The following is a 17356-nucleotide window of genomic DNA, read 5'->3' on the forward strand; positions in this document are numbered from 1 at the left end:
GTATTCTAGATTGGATAACAGAATTTGTGGATAGCAAATGAGCACATATTTGGTCAGATATATAAGGAAATAATAACAAAGGGAGGTGGGTCTATTCATACAGAGCCCAGCCTAGATGGACAGTTATTGTATTACAGACAAGAAGGCACCAATGATCGTAGCAATGGGTGACTGCAGGACAAAGGCTCTGTAAATTCCTACACCTCTGGACTTCCCTTTCTCCTATCTCCTCTCCCTTCCTGTGGACTCTCTGTCAGTTCATCAATGAGTAGTGTTTCTTCTCACTTCCTCATAAGTCACATGCTTTTTCTTCTGGTAGCAATCTCTCTGCTTTTGTCCTTGTGTTTCACTATCTGGCCAAGCCCAAGTCACCATCAGGTGTCAATGTTAAAATCACTTTTCCAGGAATACAACCCAATGTTCTGTATCTTTCCTTTCTCTGTTGCTTATTTGTTCTGCAGTCCCCCTATATCATATTGTAATCATCTAAATATTGCCAATTTTCCTGGCTCATGGATGATCTCTGACTCCGGAGACCTTGTCTAGCTGTTGTTGCATCTCCACCATCTTTCCCAGTGCTGGGAATATCCATTGCTGAATGAGTGAACAGATTTGATGAGGATTAGACACACTGATCTAATTTTGTCTAAAGACTAAAGTATGTGTCACATTAATTAATGAGAAAAGTGCAGCTTTAAAGCAAAAAGTGGCTGGCGTACAGTATATGATTATTAAGATAGAAAACTTGCTAATTAGTAATAATTAAAAATATTTATTGCATGCTTATTGTGCCAAGCACTTCCTAAATACTTTCGAAATGAAATACTTTATCTTATTTAATTCCCAGACTAGTCTTATTATAAAAGTATTGCTAAAAAGGAAATGAGACCATAAATGCAATTACCCCTAATGACATCTCATCATTGTCTAAAGCATTGATTCTACATCTGACACACTGCTTCAGTTTGTGGTTGCCACAGCTTATAAGATACATCTGAATAGAATGACTGAGAAACTGGGTATTCTGGGAAAAAGAGGTGTCAAGTCTATGAAACTTTAATGTTCTGAAAAAGATGATGACAGACTTATTGGCCTGAAACTGATGACAGATAAGAGGGGTGGACCTTAGGTTCACGAAAAGGATGTTGTAATAGGACCATGAGGAGAATGTTGAAAATAAAAATAATTAAACTGTCAAGAGACACTGGGCAGTGGTGGCGAACGCCTTTAATCCCAGTACTTGGGAGGCAGAGGCAGGCGGATTTCTGAGTTCAAGGCCAGCCTGGTTTACAGAGTGAGTTCCAGGACAGCCAGGCTACAGAGAAACCCTGTCTCGAGAAACAAACAAACAAACAAACAAACAAAAAGTCAAATGACTCAGAAATTTTAGGGCTATAATACATTGCTAATGTATATTAGGATTTAGAAGCAATTTCTTTCTTCTTTACTTCTTTCTTTCTTTCTTTCTTTTTCTTTCTTTCTTTTCATTTTTATTTTTGTTTTTTGGTTTTTTTGAGGCAGTGTTTCTCTGTGTAGCCCTGGCAGTACTGGACCTCATTCTGTAGACCATATGGCTTCCAACTCATAGAGATCCTCCTACCTCTATCTTCTGAGTCCTGGGATTAAAAATGTGTACCACCCCACTCAGATTAGAAGCAAATTCTTATTTTACAGTAAGAAATTCATTGTTCTTTGATAGCACATCTCCTGTAGCTATTTTGCTAGAAAGAACGCTGTTTTAGCAGAACCAATGATCTGACTCTAAATGCTAATTTTCTGTTATTAAGTGACATGAGAATAGATACCCATTAACGTTCAGATGCAACAGCATTGCCATCAGGGCCTGATATGCGATCTTGAAGATCTGCAAAGGTTCATCCCATTCTCGAAAAATGAACAGTAAATCAACAGGCCAAGAAACGGAATTTTCATTCTATTTTGAGATAGAAATATTGGTTACGAGTCCAGAACATGACTAAGAGTGTCTAAAAGGGACACGATCTAATTACCATCATTGCTATAAAAAGATCATGTTCCAAGGGGAAAAACAAGATCAAGGCAGGTGTGGGAAGGCCACCAATAGAGAAGTACACACTTGCTCTCCAGCCTCCGAGCTGATCCACATAGCTGGTGCTTCACCCTTGGCATAGAAGATACACCCGATTCTTTGGCTGTTGGCAAAGGTCCCTCTTTCGTTTTTGGCATAAGTCTAGATGCTTGGAAGGTCAAAGCTTCTCTTTGATAATACTGTTTTCAGGAAGTGGGAACTTTCCTCTTCTGTGCCAGGTGACAGAAAGTAGTGTGACACAGAACTGTATAGTAACAAGTCTCAAAGGCAGTAACCACTTGACTCTGGGGTCCTGCTACACAAATGACTTTATATTTTCCTTTAAACAGTTTATTTCTATTTTAGTATGTATGTGGTACTTGTCGATCACGTGGAGTTGGAATTACAAGTGGCTGTGAGCCATCGGATGTAGGTTCTGGGAATAGTTCCTGGGTACCCTGGCAGAGCAGGGACCACCTGCTGATCCAGGTTCCCAGTTCCGCAGACTCTCTGTATAACACAGTGACAAATGCCCAGTTGGAGTTAAGTAAAATATGCAAATACCTGTCCAGAATGCTAAGTAACACCTTGGAATTTGTCTTCAGGCTAATGTCATGTTTATGTCTTACTAGATCTAATTCAATATACAAACTAAAGTCAGTATAACAAATTGATTTTAAGATTTTCTTCATAGTCTATGTGTTAGATTAGAGGCAGCATAGTATTGCAGTGAGACCTCATGGACGTCTAGAGAGAACCGGGAGAAACAAACAAACAAACCAGGACTGTAAAGATTTCTAAAATGAATTTAAATCTGAATAAAAGTTAATCTGTGGTATACATGAGAGAGAAAAGGGTAAGTATAAACTGTTTATAAAAAAATAATAAAATCTGTTTTATAAAAATACTTTTTCAACATTTTTCGCTAGGGCACAACAGGCAATTAAAGAATATTCTCGTCTTTTCTAGCTAAAATAGTGCATTTAAGGTGAAAATTGTTCACATAAACTACTTAAAATTGGAACAACATTTAACACATGTAAATGTCTTTGGCAGAGAGTCCCGGAAATTAGGCTCTATCTTTAGTAGAATGAAGGAAGGAACATGCCGGAAGCATTTCTTTGGCCACAGCTTTAGCATCCCTCCAGGAAACCTGCCAGGATTTGCAGCATGTGGACCCATGAGAAGCCGCTACATTTATCTCTGAGCTCATGCTATTCTTTTTTCCAAATCAGCACACCATCTTAAAAGCTAATAACCAGACATGGAAACAACACTTCCAGTACCTTTGGGAAATCACAATGATGTCTGCTTTCTGGATGGTAAATGCAGACAGATAAATCCATGAGTGAAAGACCGGAAGTGGGGCAGAGCGGACCGGACACAGGAGGCTACCCAGAAAAACTCCAACAAAGCGTGAAATCTCAAGAACTGATCATTGAAGAGCAGAGCACTGGCTTCAAGAATAAATTTTAACAATGGTACAATCTATCTATCGCTTCTTAAAATTAAAGCAAAAAAATAAAAACAGGATAAACAATAGCATGTTAGCAAGATATAAAAGATTGTCCAAATTCGTTTTAATAAATGTGTGTCTATTTAAATGTGTGTGTGTGTGTGTGTCTGTGTGTGTCTGTGTGTGTCTGTGTGTGCATGCAATGTTGGCTGCCCTGGAGTTGGAGGCAGTTGCAAGCCACCCAAGTAGGAGCAGGAGCAGGTGACTAAACTGGCTTCTTAACTTCTATGACAGCTCTCCAGTCTCAAAACTATATTAGTAAAGATAAAATTTTAATAAAAACATTTTTAAGGTAGTTTTGAGGTTATACTTGTGTACAGAACCCTTCAATACAATTATAAATTTTCATAATTTAGTTAGTATTTATTTTTTAGTTTTAGTTTTTTGAGACAAGTTCTCATGCAGTCCAGGCTGACCTTGAAGTTACTACGTAGCTGACCCGATGTTGAACTGCTGATCCACAGGTCTCTCTCTTCTAAGTGCTGTAATTACCGGTGTAAATTATGCCCACCCCAATTCACTCTTTTTTAGCAAAGAAAAATGAAATCAAAGAGAGAAAATAGTTCCAATAGGAGAGCCTGCTATTTTCCTAGTATTTTTGCTAATTTGGAAGTGGGATCTTAGCTTTCCTAAGGATCTGCTGGAAGCAACACTGGGTGTCTTGACAGACCTGCTCTCTGCAGCAGCAACACTTGGGAAGAGGAATGTTGGTGGAATGAGAGGTCTTAATGCATATGTATTCCTCTGCCTGCTCACAGAGTCTACACAATCCCATTTCAAACCTCTGCCTGCTTGTACCTCTGTCACTTCCTGTACCTGCCCCACCTCTCCAGGACAGCTCCACTCCCCCACCTCCCCACCTCCCCACCCTCCACCAGCCTCTGCACTTGAATATTTAAAATAGTTTCCCAATTAGTCCCTCCACTTTTTCTCATTTCAGTTCAACCCATTCTTCACATAAAGCTGATGCAAGAGAAAAATGAGACGACATTGCCCTTCCTACATGATGCTGTTTAGGTTCTCACTTGTGCCTTCAGAAAAGACCAAAAGGCTAAATTGGTGCTATAAGTCCTTGACTACTCTGCTACCGTCATCCCCACCATTGACTCTCAGACCCTCTGTGGCTCTGTAACACTCTGCCTGATGCATCCTCTGCCTGGACACATGTCCACCACGTCCTTTGATACTCTGTCTGCTGTTTCCTCTGCCTGGAAACATGCCCATCATGCATCTCTTCTGGTTGCTAACTCTTATCTTCACACAATGTAAAACTCTGTTGGCATCTTTCAGAATCAGGATATACAAGCTATAGTGCAGATTAATGAAAATTATTCTTGTTAACATAGCATTGTCTACAATATGTTAAAAATCTATGGCGGAGCTTCCGGTCTGGGTCTGAGCACTGAGCAGATCCCAGGGGGCAGCTCTGCCCCCAATCTCACATAACCCAGAGGAAGCAGGCCTCCCAGGAGCTCTAACCCTGGCAGTATCTTAGGTAAGGAGACAGCAATACCTGCCCCAAACAGGGAGTAACTGGGACCCACAAGGACCCAGGAAGTCACTCCTGGCCCAGAGCACTGGTTCCTTCTTGTCTGCACCTGAGCACTGAGCAGATGTGGGCCCCAGCTCTAACCCCAATAGTAACACCCACTCCACACAGTTCTGATACAACCAAGATAATAGGAAAGACAGGTTCCAGTCAGAGACAGGGCAGGTAGCACTAAGAAGATCCAGATGGCGAAAGGCAAATGCAAGAACATAAGCATCAGTAACCCAGGGTACGTGGCATCATTAGAACCTAGTTCTCCCACACAAGAAAATCCTGAATTCCCCATATCAGTAGGAAAGCAAAGATTTAAAATCACTTCTAATGATAATGATAGAGGACTTTAAGAAGGACATAAATAACACTCTCAAAAAATTTAAGGAGAGCACAGGTAAACAGGTAAACCCTTAAAGAGGAAACAGAAAAATCCCTTAAACAATTACAAGAGAACAGAACCAAACAGGTGAAGGAATTGAACAAAACCATCCAGGACATAAAATGGAAGTTGAAACAATCAAGAAATCACAAAGGGAGACTACCCTCAGAAAACAAACCCTAGGAAAGAAATCAGGAGTCATAGAAGCAAGCATCACCAACAGAATACAAGAGATAGAAGAGAGAATCTCAGGTGCAGAAGATACCATAGAAAATATTGACACAACTGTTAAAGAAAATGCAAAATGCAAAAAGTTTTTAACAGATAACATCCAGAAAATCCAGGACACAATGAGAAGACCAAACCTAAAGACAATAGGTATAGATGAGAGTGAAGATTCCCAACTTAAAGGGCCAATAAATATCTTCAACAAATTATAGAAGAAAACTTCCCTAATCTAAAGAAAAAGATGCCCATAAACATACGAGAAGCCCATAGAACACCAAATAGACTAGACCAGAAAAGAAATACCTCCCATCACATAATAATCAAAACACCAAGTGCACAAAACAAAGAATATTAAATGCAGTAAGGGAAAATGGCCAAGTAACATATAAAGGCAGACCTATCAGAATTACACCAAACTTCTCACCAGTACTATAAAAGCTAGAAGATGCTGGACAGATGTCATACAGACCCTAAGAGATCACAAATGCCAGCCCAGGCTACTATACCCAGTGAGTCTCTCAATTACTATAGATGGAGAAACCAAGATATTCCATGACAAAACCAAATTTACACAATATCTTTCCACAAACCTAGCATTACAAAGGATAATAGCGGAAAAGTTCCAATACAAGGAGGGAAATTATACCCTAGAAAGAGCAAGAAAGTTATCCTCTTCCAACAAATCCAAAAGAAGATAGCAACACAAAGATAATTTCAGCTCTTATAACAAAAATAACAGGAAGCAACAATTACTGTTCCTTAATATCTCTTAACAACAATGGACTCAATTCCCCAATTAAAAGACATAGGCTAATTGACTGGATATGTAAACAGGACCCAGCATTTTGCTGCATACAGGGAATCCACCTCAGTGACAAAGACAAACTTTACCTTAGAATAAAAGGCTGGAAAACAATCTTTCAAGCAAATGGTCGTAAGAAACAAGCTGGAGTAGCCATTCTAAAATCTCTAGCCCAAGAACTCATGGGAGGTACTCATGGCTCCACCTGTATAGGTAGTTGAAGGTGGCCTTGCCAGGCATCAGTGGAAGTAGAGGGCCTTGGTGCCTGAAAGTTTGAATTCCTTAGTGTTGGGGAATTTCCAAAGCAGGGAGGTGGGAATGGGAGGAAGGTGGGAGCACACCCTCATAGTAATTGGAGGAGGGGGGATGGGGTAAGGGGTTAGGCATCAGTGGAAATGGAGGGCCTTGGTGCCTGAAAGTTTTGATTCCCTAGTGATGAGTAATTTGAGAGCAGGAAGGCAGGAAGGGGAGGATGGTGGGAGCATATCCACATAGAACTGCCAGAATTATATGGATTAGACATGACAGAGGCAGGCCACCAGAAGACAAGATTCCAGAATTCAAACAAAAAAAAATCTTGATACTAAAATTTGTTTTGAGAATTGTATATTGCAGAATACACAGCCTTGGTGTATCTACTCTTCAAGCAAGCTGAGCAGACCTGCTCGAACCTCTGATGTCCTGGAATTCCAGCTGGATGCAGTGAAGACACGGTGTCAGAAGCTTATCAATTTACTCTTTCCCCAAATCCTCTTCTAATATCTGAACACCCATAATCAGTTTGAATAAGTTAATGAAGAGTTGGTGCCCCTATTCCCTGGGCTTGGGGACTGAGGTGGTTAATATTGGGCTGTCTTTCTAGGGAAAAGTAGTGGTTTTGTTGGAACAGGGAGGATTAGCTAGGATTTATTGCATAGCCATAACCTACTGGTAGAAATATGTATAATTGTTATTAAGATGAAGTTACAATTTCTTAAATGGTACAAAACTTACTTTGATTTCAAATTTAAGGTTTTCATTGGTATGAGCTTCTTATTAATATAAAAGTGAAATTAATATTGTTACTCTCATAGGCATTGTGCCTATATAACACATTTAGGAATACAAGGCTTAGACCCAGTCCTTCTTTAACTTTTCTAACTGATTTGAGATAGTTAGCTTCTGAGTTAAGGGCCTATAGCAAATTCATGGTTCTGAGTTTATTGTTAGAGTGTTTTCTATATTTTATTTAGAAATACCTGAGAGGAGTTAACAGACAACAGTCCAGATTGCCTTACATGGATAGTTGGTTTTCAAAACGTCAGAAGTCCACAGAATTGACGTTACAAACATTTCTGTATTAATGTTCATTTTGATTAGAGACCTGTCTGCTCCTGACAGCTTTCTGTCTTGGATTCTAAGAAGAAATTGACCATCTTTGGAGTTACTCCAGTTGTGGTGAGACAGTCACTAGGCAAGAATTGCCTCTTTTCATCTACGGACAAATGACTGTTCAGGAAAGGACACACTTGGGGAATAGTCGACTGATTATATCTGCCAAGACAGAGTAATCAGCCCTTAATAATTCTGCATCACTAGGTCTGTCAGATGATCCTGGTCCAGAAGGCAGAAGACCAGATGCTCCAATGTTTTGTAGTATAGAGACTGTCCAGGTGTTCAGCGGTCTCTATAAATTGGCTAAATTTTAGGAGCTATGCTTTGTGCTTCCCATAATTTCAGTTAACTTGGTCATTCTGGATTTCTGGTGGGGTTGAAGACTTATAGTCTCATAGCCAATGCTGGCTATTTACTTTAAGAGAAAAGATTTGGGAGGATGTTTTTCAGCTGACATTCATTCTAAAGCCAAGAAAAAAGCCAGGTTCACAACTAAGTGTTTTAGTTAGGAGAGATGACAGAGGTTCTGGTTAGTCAACAAAATGATGGACTGGGTATCAGGTCTATCTTTTACCTTACTGACACAAATTGGTATAGTTATGCTCCAATTGTATTTTGAGAGAAAAGTTTTATTTTAACAGGAAGGGTGATATATAGGAGGAGCTAAGGGGGAAAGATTAAGGAGAAGAAGAGGAGGAGTAAGGAAAGGAGGAGATGGAGAGGAGGAACTAGGTGACGGGGGAAGGGGGACATGGAGGTGGATGTTAGAGTGTCTCTGACAGTCAAAGATAGTTGATATATCTAGGCTGTGTATTGGGCTACACTTCTGATTGTATGGGCATCTTGTTATTGAGCATTACCAAACTTATAAAACCTTTGATTAACATTTTAAAAATTATATATAAGTAAAAAGGAGAAGGGGGAATGGAATTGGGGTTTTTCTAGGGAGGGGAAATGGAGAAAGGGGATGGCATCTGAAATGTAAATAAAATATCCAATAAAAATAAATTAAAACAAGACTTATGGGGGAAATAAGGTTGAGAGATGTGGGCAAGGACAGTGTTCTCTTTAATTGTCAAAGTGATAAAAACTAATGTGTCTGGTTAACAACTCCAGCAACGTGCACCAAGAACTCTTAAAGGGTAATGATTAAAAGAACAAATTTGCCACTTTGAAAACATAGTTAAATATGTACTATACGTTAAAATATGCTGTGTGTACAAGAGATACAAGAAGGAATGTGATGAGCTGTTTAGAATGTTACATCTTTTTATATTTGCTGCAATAAAGGGCTCATTGTGCAAAGGTCTAAGCATTCTGTCAAGCCCGGGAGCACTGGAAGCAGTAATGCCAGATACATTTTATATCCATATTAGGCCAAAGACAAAAGGCTGGGTGAAGTGGAGTGAAAACCGTGATGTCCCTTTCTGATTTTGAAGTGGGGTGCTGGATTGTGTATTTCTGGACTATTCCTGATGGTTCCAAGCTCACATCTACAACAACTAAACAAATCTGAGTTCAAAAATAAATTTAGAGATGCTTAAGTGACTACAAAAATCCTTGGGGTACATTTGGTTCCCTGTAAGATTTTGGAGATTTTGCAAAATCTCTCAGCGCAGACAGCCTCTTGAGCTGAGGACCACATTTCAGCCAGTCTTTCAGAAAATCATTTTAAGGTTTTATTTTAAAGTGTGTGTGTGTGAGTGTGTATGTGTGCCTATGTATGCAGGTGGTTCCCTCTGGAGCCAGACATGTCAAATTGTCCCTGAAGCTGACATTACAGAGCTGCTTCAGTGGGTGATGGGAACCAAACTTGGGTTCTCTGCAAGTGCAATAAGCAATCTTATGCTTACTGAGCCCGGTCTTCGGCCTCTCGAAAGGTATTTTATTACTTGCTGTGTATGTTCATTGTCTCTGTACTTCAGATAATAAAGTTATAAACTGTCATAAATAATTGGCATTTACAAAAAGATCTTTTTAATCATGATAACTCCTCCATGTTCCACTGGGGTTTGTGGGCATTTTGGCTTTCCCCTTTGTTTCTCTGTAGCTTTAATCTCTATGTTCGTATGACCAGAACATCCTAGGAATTCCTCTGCAGTGAGTCAGACAACTAGAAACAGGCCAGGCAAGAAGAGCCCGAAACGACTTACTCAGATGGAATTTGGCTTATTTGTGGATTTAAAATATCTTTCTCCTCTGTCCCATTATCCTCTGTAATCAGATCAGCCATGGTGGGAGGCAAACAATTAGAGGAGAACATTAGAAAGCACGCCGACAAAGCAGGCAGCAGCTGATGGGTGGGGAAGTGGGGTGCTGGAAATTTGGCTTTGGGGGACAGAAAATGATTTTAAAAAATTATTTTTATTACCTTTAAATTATGTGTGTATCTGCCTGGGGGTATGTGCACATGAGTGTAGGAACCCATAGAATTCAGAAGAGGGTATTGGATGCTCTAGAGCTGGAGTTACAGGTGATGGAAAACTGCCAGGCACAGATGCTAGAAACCAAATTCTGCTCCTCTACTACAGGAGCCTTTACTCCAGTCCCCACAGGCTGATTATTTTCATTACAGGTATTAGAAGGGAATACTGAAAAATGTTTCTAGATTTAATGAATTATGTAATGAAAGCACATGCAATGCGACTACTATGATTTATATAATAACAATTATAGTATGATTTCATATTGGCAATTAGCTTTAAACAACAGAACAAAGAGAGAAGTCAAGGTTTGTTTATCTCATAATTTAGCTCACTTTCGGTGCTGGGACTGGATTCTCTAGGGCCTGTTGCAATGCACAGAGCTTTATTGTCAGATTTCATCCCATTTCTTTTCAATAATAAAATGTACAGTATGTTTAAGAACAAAAATGGGATACAGCTTGAATGCTTGGCCTATAGCCTAGACAATGCAGTTGTGGAAATGGGTGGTTAAGTGCCAGCATTTCAGTTTAATATATTTTTGAAGGTTCTGCACAGAGGAATAAAAATAAACATATTTTCTTAAAGACTCAACTTTTATAGCAATGAAGATAAATAAAAGCCAAATTGAGCAGCATGTGGTTGCATGGTTTTTCATCATATTGTATTTGAATCATTGATTCTGGATATAAAACTTAACTCATGGGCTTGGGTGGTAATGGTCTTTCCCTACAGAGCCGTTTCACTGGCCTCTATGTGAATGTCATTTGAATCTTCAGTTTTTCTGCCTCAGTGGAAGAAAGTCTGTCTGTCCGTCTGTCACCCTTAGCTTTCCTGACGTCAGTCAAGAGCCATCCTTGTAGATTCCCGTCATACAATAAGAACACAGGGACATAAGCATATATGTTTTAATGGGTTCTAACACTGCAAATTAAATTAAGACAGGAAGCAAGCATTCTTCTAATGCTCACTGTTCAAAGTAGGTGGGTACATGAATTATCAACTTAGGCAAGAAATGTGAGTACTGGCCCCAGTGGCTCCACAAAGATGCCCCAGGCACTGAGATCATGATAAACTTTGAACTCTGAGTTCACATTCCCTTTGCTCACTAAAGACTGACCATGTCCAGATTAAAAGAATGTTATCAGAAATGGTCAACAATCATGACTCCAGCTGAACCTAATACCCGGAGATGTTTTGAAACAGGCTGTGCTGAGCTACGACACACTACTTAAAGTATGTGCTCCAAGCTTGATGACAAACTTGGGACAGGGTGGTGCTGGGACATTACTGGGAAGGTTGAAGTTCTGTGGATAAAGAGACTTAGTAATGCAGTCAAGAAATATGATTCCTCAGGAAAGCCTGCCTGAAGCTAAGGCGAAGCTGCATTCCTATCAGGTGACAGACAGAGTTCCTTCCACTGAGGCATTAAGACAGGAGATTCAGATGGCATTCAAGTAGAGTCCAGTGAAATGGCTCTGTACGTACAGACTGTTGCCACCCAAGCCCAGGAGTTAAGTTTTATACCCAGAATCTATGTAAAGGTTGAAGGATAGTACTGAATCCACCACATTGTCCTCTGGCCTCCACACACAAGCTTTGGCATCCCTGATCCAACATGTAATAAATAAATAAATAAATAAATAAATAAATAAATAAATAAATAAATGATAAATAAGTAGATATGACTTATAAAAGACCTTCTGCAGTTAGGCAATCAGAGTTAGGCAATCAGATCATAAACCTCTCTCTTGGCCCACAGTGTTTGGAAGCAGCACAGAGGACAGCAGTCGGATAAGTAGGGACTCTCACCTTTGATTTGGGCAACTTTAGGGTTCCTTTCTCTCAGTTCTAAGGCTGGGACTATATTTGATTCTGCTGTAGATGCCACTTGCAGGTTCCCAGAATGCTCCAGTGGCCCTACAGCTGACAGCAACTTATATCCAGGTACTACACATATGTATTATTTCACAAGCAGCTACAAACAAGAGTTCCGGTGACAGTATGAATTCTATGCAATAACAGCCCCAGGTAGGATATGCATATCTATTTTGGTTGGTGAAAGTTTGCCAGAACTTTGCTCTATTTTGCACTTTGGGAGGGATTATTTTTTTTAACTCCCAGCCTTGTATATGTGAGATAAATAAGTAAAACTGTGATATAATTTGCTAAGTTATCGGGTGCACAACTCCTGTGCTTTCATTTTGCTTCTTCCTTTTATCATTCCACTCCAAACTAAACTCACAAATCATTTGTGACTTTTGTGCTAAAACAAAGAACAAGAGAGAGACTTTCCCAGCCATGTTCAAAGTGGTTGGCTACTTGTGCCACAGTGTTCAGAAGCAATGACATTGGACAGGAGGGAGAGAGTTTGGTGGAGGGGTTGCTGAACTTCTTCTAGAACAGTCTCTTGCTGGAAGAGGGTAGACTAGACAGGTCAAGTATTCATAGTGTTATTCTCAGAGATGGCCCAAGTTTGATGATTGCTAGGAACACATGCACTGATGATTACCATGAAAAAGGGTCTGGAGCTATTTAGTCAAGTTTCAGAGAGCATTGGCAAAAGCTGACAGCAAGAAGTGAAAGAACTTTCCAGCATTCAGAGTTGCTCCGTTAAGATCTGTGTTGAGTTCCCAGCACAGGAGAGGGCAGTGTCAGTATTAATTATATTAAATATTTTCTTTGATTAATGTATACAGTGTTTCATAAGTAGAATTTATTATAACACAATGAATTGTCAATTTTAAGGCATGGGATTTGTTGACTGATCAGTTTCCATAGGTCTCTAAGAGTATTTAGCATACAGCTATCTGTTCTGCTTTACCCTGTGCCTGCACTTTATCCCAAGTTCCATTCATTTTCTATATGTGCATTGATCTTCATGCAGTTTTTAACTAATTATTACAGTTAGCATATTTTACCATATCAGTTATCCAGTTACTGGTGAAACCTTTACCTTTAGCCTCGCCCACACACATGCAATTTGACATGGTTAATAAAATATCAAGTTCTTTCTTAATAAAATGAAAAGAAGTCAAACCAAGTAACAGCAACAACAAAACATCCGACCCTTCAGTAATGAGTCAGTCTTCTATATAATGAAAATCACTTAAAAGTCAATACAAAATGAACAAACAGCAAAGCAACCAACCCTCTGATTTAATATTTAATACAAACACAGAGACTAGACCTTTCTAAAATAGGGTGAGACCAAAGACTGGTAAGACTCTCTTCTCTGGGAGATGAGAGGCAGGTGGGCAAAGCATTCTACCTGATAAGCAAGTCTATAAAGTTGGCCAGATCATCACAGGGTGGGAATGTACACCTAACATGTGGCTACTTTGGAGCTGTGTTTGATATGTGTTTATGGGATGAAGAATGAGAGTCTTCACAGGGAGTGAAGGTCCTCCTTGATAATACTGGATCTCACAGGCATAGAACAAGTGGGGAGAAGACAAAGTATGGGTAGATACCAGTACAAGACTGCCAGAAAGATGAATGATGCATTAATACAACAATGCATATGATAATTGGTGCGTATTATGGTGAAAAATTTAAACCTATTCATAGTGTATTTCTACTTGAGACTTCCAAGAAAAGAGGTAGGCTGGATTGAACCAAACAGCTGTCAGTGGTAGAAGAAATGGATCAGTCTGCAAGGTATAGACAGAAGGAAGATTCTGATCAAACAATGCTGAAGATACAGCAATATAGGAGGGACTGGTATCTCTGCCTAACTGCAGAAGCTTTAAAAAATGCAATAATAATACTTTAACTCACTAGATTATGTAGAAAAAGATCTGGAGTACTATCCTAATCTTGCTCCCATAAATCCCAGGGAAATATGTCAAATAATAAAGACCAGACACAATTGGCAACATTATAAACATCTATGACAATGTTATAGTGGTTTTCCTTACTTTGTACTGTAAATGTAATTTTTATTCATCAGATGAAATTGTCATCTTGAAGGCTTACAGTTGAATAAGCTCACCCTTTCTAGTCCTTTCTGAACCCTGTGTGGCTGGTTCAACTCAGCTGTTCTGGTTCAAAGCTCCTTTTCAAGCTGATTGATTCAAACTGGCTTCACTCAGCTTCTCACTGAATTGGTCTGTTTGGAAAACCTGCCTGTGAATTCCACAAACTAAACTGTACTGACTGCACAAACTTAACAGGACTGCACAAACTCAATGGAATTCAATTCACTGCATAGAATTGAACTCCTCAACTGAATATGGTTGTATGCCTGAACTCAAGTGAACTTCACTCACTGAACTGCCATCCTCTCTCCCTCTCTGTTGCTCTCTTTCTTGTCTGTTCTCCTGAGAGTTGGGTATATGCTATCTCTGACTCTTTTTGTCAAATCTTTCTCTGTTTCACCACTTTGTCTTTCCCTCAATTAGACTTCACTATTTGGGATTAAAGGTGTGTACTAAAGTAATGTCTGTATTCCAGCCAGAGGGATTTAAAGGTATGTGCTAAGTGTATGTCTGTAGTACAGCCAGAGGGATTAAAGGTGTGTCATTACAGCCAGATCACACAGATCTAGGTTTTTGGATGTGGTTTTTTGACAGAGCAGCCATGTTGCTGGATTAAAATTCCTTTATATTGTGCAATTAACATATACTAATTAAGTAAACAAACAGGGTCTGGGGACGTCTAAACAGATAAGAGCACACTTGATGTGCAACCATGAGAAAATGAGTTCAAACCCACATCAAAAGTTGGGCAAGGCCTCACACATTTGTAACTTCAATACCGTGGGGGTCTGGGAGCAGATACAGGAAGATCCTTAGATCTGGCTAGCTGCCAGCCTTGCTCCAGGTTCAGAAAGAATCAAGTCTCAAGGCAATAGTATGAAGAGTAGTACAGAATAAAGCTGGATATTTTCTTCTTTTCTGGCCTCAGCATGTACCTACACACAAATGTGGTCATACATTATACACACATGTATACCCACACATGCACATGCCATAAACACATACACATGAACAGAGCTTATGATGTTACAATTCTGTTGTTGGTGTTTGTCAGTCTCTCAGCTGGCCTTGTCACCCCTTCTCATTTCCAAGTAGATTGAAATGCCAAGATTATATGGGATCAGAATGGAATTAGGAGACTCCAAGTGCTACCATCTTTCAACTTTATTTCCTTCCTCCTCTGGAGTAGAATAGATCTAGAGTGATGGTTTTAGCGTGAATTAGCATTTCAACCCAAGTCAATTCTGAAAGTCACTGCAAGAATGAATTTCAGCCTTACTGAATCTTTGCCAAGTAAGAGGAGCCTGCTGTGAAGAGAGTTGGGCTTTTCTGAGGACTCTACTCTTTGTCTCCAATCACGTTGTCACTTTCCCTTGATATCGACTGAGACCATAGTTTTTATTTTTGCTCCTCCTTTTGCCCATTTACTTGAAGAAACCACGAAAGCTGGGATGAGGTGAGCGGGTCTAGTCTGGGGAGCTGCTATCTCTCTTCAGGAGCATTTGGGCAACGACAGAGGGCAGTTTTGATTGCCAGGCTGAGCAGAGGATGTGCAACTGACATCTGCAGCAGATGGCACAGACAGGCACAGAATGGCTCTTGACAATGAATGGTTATTTGCTGAAATACTGTGTCTATACTGAAAGTCTCTGGTCCAGACTCTATCCCAAGTTCCTATGAAAATACCTGGTAAACAGTAGGTGATCAATAAAGATTATTCAAAACATGATCGGTACAGAATTAATTCCTCAACACAATTCAAATTAGAGGGATACAGTTCATGATTCATTAAGGGCACGAGACCTTATTTTTCTAATCTATGAATTAAGCAGGTTGAAATGTTTAGGTAATGAATGAATGGTAACACAACCTCACACAGAATTTAGAAATACAAGAACAAAGATACCATATGAGAATTAAACTATATATCTATGTACACTTGATGAAGTAGGGCCAGAACATGCCAAGGAGTCTTGAAGATAAAGGAAGGTACCAAGAAGGCAACTTCAGTGGCAGCTTCACCAGTTTCCTGGATGACACATTAGGTTGTCATTGTGTTCTCATCTGTAACACAGGACTGAGTAAACCACTTGCCACAGGGTGGCTGTAATGAGCAAATGAAAATATATTTAAGCAACTTGTTAAGTGCAATGCCTAGAACATAGGGAACACTCAGTGAAAAGTAGCTACTATTTACAAACTGAGGGTGTAGCCTCACCTAGGCCATTAGCTGACTGAAAGGAATTAAGTGTTAATTAGGGCTGCAGGGGAGGTAGCTGCAGAGGCCCTGAAGAGCAAGTCGGAGAGGAAATGAATCCCGACTGCCTCCCTGCCATATGCCAGACATTTAGTAACATCGCAGATCCATTATCTCAATTCCTCGGGATACTCTTCAGCTGAAGGAGGCTGAGTGAGTCTCCATCAAAGGAGGGCCAGCCTTTGATTGAGATGTGGGCACCTGCCAGACAATGGCAGTGCTCATTCTACCTGTGGGGACATGCTGGGGTCAAAAATGACCGTGATCAATTTACACGAACAGGTTTCTGATGCCAAAGTCCTCTTTGTGGTAAAAATGCAAGCTTAGCCGTATGCTCTTGCCCTGTGAGCGATCCAATGAAGCGCTCCTGCTCTGAATTAAGCTTCCTAAATGATTCTCAGATCCTGTTTTCTTTTCTCCACCTGTCAGTAGGTGACATTTGCATGCACACCCCACATGATGATCCTTGCATTGCCTTTACTGACTCTTACACTCTGGGGTTTCAAAAGTTCCTATCATGAGCTTAAACAATTCAAGTTCATTTCCGAGGAAGAACAGTGCTAGTGCCCATTACAGCAGGCAGGGCAGGCTCCCAAGTCAGAGTGAGCAGAGCGTGACGCGGTGGGGCAGCTCTGAGAGCTGGGATTCGGTTGTGTGAATCCTCAGTCAGTATTCTCTGAGAGCCAACTGGAATAACATCGTCAGGAAATACTTTTACAGTACTTACCACATTGCCATGGTTTAGATATGGCTTGTCAGCCTTATAGAGAGGCTTTTTTTCCTCATACAGCTTTTTGGGGATTTTTT

At 40.0% G+C, this 17356-nt stretch overlaps 1 protein-coding gene and 1 long non-coding RNA gene across 23 annotated transcripts in view; one reads left to right on the forward strand and one right to left on the reverse strand.

Annotated features, from left to right (window-relative positions):
* The window catches only part of Dtna (dystrobrevin alpha), a 342076-nt gene that overhangs the window by 202494 nt on the left and 122226 nt on the right, over positions 1-17356 (reverse strand). The gene's annotated exons all lie outside the window — the stretch shown is intronic.
* Positions 12099-17356, forward strand: part of LOC143434361 (uncharacterized) — a 49544-nt gene continuing 44286 nt past the window's right edge. For both annotated transcript variants that reach the window (XR_013103819.1, XR_013103820.1), the window contains exon 1: positions 12099-12343. This is a non-coding gene — a long non-coding RNA (uncharacterized LOC143434361). The remainder of the gene's footprint in view (positions 12344-17356) is intronic.

Source organism: Arvicanthis niloticus, chromosome 14, assembly GCF_011762505.2.
Source record: "Arvicanthis niloticus isolate mArvNil1 chromosome 14, mArvNil1.pat.X, whole genome shotgun sequence".
NCBI classification, from domain to species: Eukaryota; Metazoa; Chordata; class Mammalia; order Rodentia; family Muridae; genus Arvicanthis; species Arvicanthis niloticus.